Genomic DNA, 2,107 nt, shown 5'->3' with positions numbered 1-2,107 from the left:
CATGCACATGTTCAAGCTGTGACGATATTAAAGCATAGGTGCTTGATTTATAGTATAAAGTATAAAGTGCTGGACTGTCAGTCAGATGTCTCCAGGCCAGCTGTCTCTGCTCAACAGCTTCATGGATTACGCACAGATTATGTCTCTTTACAGAGTTGGAAGGGACTCACAAGGATCAAGTCCAACTCTTAAGTGGTTGGCCTGTATGAGAATCAAACCCACGGCCCTGGTATTACTGGCACCATGCTCTAAACAACTGAAATAATCTCATGTACGCACTTTGGCTGCACATATACTAAAATTGGAACAATACAGAGAAGATTAGCATCACTCCCGTGGCAGGATGACATGTAAATTAACTCAATCTACTATCTAATGATGCAGTGTACACAGTCATGCAAAAACTTAGAAAGGGGTCACATGATTCACATCAAGAATTAAATGTTATGGTCTGTCATGACGGAAGGAGCCAAGTGGCTACATTCACTGCTAGCTGCTAAACGTATGTGTTGTAAAGGAGAGAGACCAACTAAGAACTTGAAAGTGTAATTCATTAGAAGTGAATTGCAATGAAGTCTGCTAAATAATATTTATGTTCAAAAAATCTTCACTTGAAAAAAAATCTTGTTGTTGAAAAAAAAAAGTTAGGGTTTTTTTCTCTTATATATAGTTCATAATCACACACTGTATCTAAGCACTTCATCTATTCAGTATTTCAGGTCTGAAATGATAATAAAGGTATTTTTATCTATGTTCTACAATATAATGTAAGTTAAATCTAAAATATTTTACTATTCTTTCTGTATATAATGTATGTATTATATATAATATATATATTCTTTCTATTATAATTTGACAGTGTTACAATTGCTCTTGACAAAGCCAACACCCTGAAAATTGGCACTGAAAATGAAAGGATTTTACTAGTATTTGTTGATTTCAAGTCCATACACATAACAGATACTTGTTACCTATTCCTACAATACTTAGTCATGACCTGCTATACAATTCACCAATTAAGTTGAAATTATGTTGAGCTTTTATATTTTATTTTATATATAATATAATTATTTGGTTAATTACTGTTGCTTTTTGCAGAAACAACTTTATGTATATCTTTGATTGAAATAAGTATGAGAAATGGATAGTTTTAAAAGAACATTTTAACATTATTACTCAATGTACATTAAATTTGATCTGTTTATAATAAATATTAAATTCCGCATGTAACTGGAAATGTGACTTTAAGAGACTAGGTTGGTAAGCAAAAGGAGTGAAGGGCTATCTGTGGTTATATAAAAATTTTAAAATGCAAGCCTCTAGTGAAAAAACAGTGAAATTGAACTAGCTCTTTCAATAACATCTCACAATTTAGTAAACACCACATTGGAAGTAACTTAATTTTTCTTGTCAAATATCTCACAACACTAATTACACAATTATATCCCTAAGAAGATACCTTACATCCTAGCTTGCAAAATTTTTCTACTTATGTAGTTAATTTACAGTATTAAGATACAAAAATTGTTATTATTACTGACAAACTTTTAAGGTTAAAAAGTGACTGCTTACTATCTCAAGTAATCTTTTAGCTTTTTAGCATTACTTATTGAAAACTATCTGTATTCTTGAGCCTGTCTAAAAATTCAGGAGTACATTATGGGTTAACCTTGACTCAGAACCAGCTGTAAACTTATTGCATGTAGCATTTAGATACAAGCTCTTTACCTTTACATGTATTCCAGGTTTCACTACCTTTTCATAGTTTTCTTAATAATGTGGTAATATTAAAACTATTCTGGAAAACAGTATAAAAGCTCAGTTTTCCTTTGTAATTTTACTTTGTAATGCAAAGCATTTAATTGTCCTTATCTTTTCAGGACCAGATATGCCTTTGCCTGATTTATGAATGTTTAACAATTTCTCACTTGGATATGTATTCATTTTATCAACATTTTTATTATGAATAATATATATTATTTATTATACGTAAACTCGTATGAAATAGCTGAACTATCTGCTTGAATTTTTCTGCAACCTAAAATATTATTTATTTATCCTGTGAACCACTTTACTTCTAGAAGGAATGACATTTATAATAAAAATA

General features: G+C 30.5%; 1 non-coding gene across 1 annotated transcript; it reads left to right on the top strand.

Moving 5' to 3' along the window:
* The first annotated feature begins 271 nt into the window (after positions 1-271).
* Positions 272-378, top strand: LOC116781169. The gene has a single exon (XR_004354793.1). It is a non-coding gene; the product is annotated as a U6 spliceosomal RNA (small nuclear RNA).
* Positions 379-2,107: the final 1,729 nt, after the last annotated feature.

The sequence above is a fragment of the Chiroxiphia lanceolata genome, chromosome 1 (genome assembly GCF_009829145.1).
Source record: "Chiroxiphia lanceolata isolate bChiLan1 chromosome 1, bChiLan1.pri, whole genome shotgun sequence".
Taxonomy (NCBI): Eukaryota; Metazoa; Chordata; class Aves; order Passeriformes; family Pipridae; genus Chiroxiphia; species Chiroxiphia lanceolata.
Note: the sequence above shows the minus strand (reverse complement) of the source record. Positions and strands in the feature narration are given on the sequence as shown.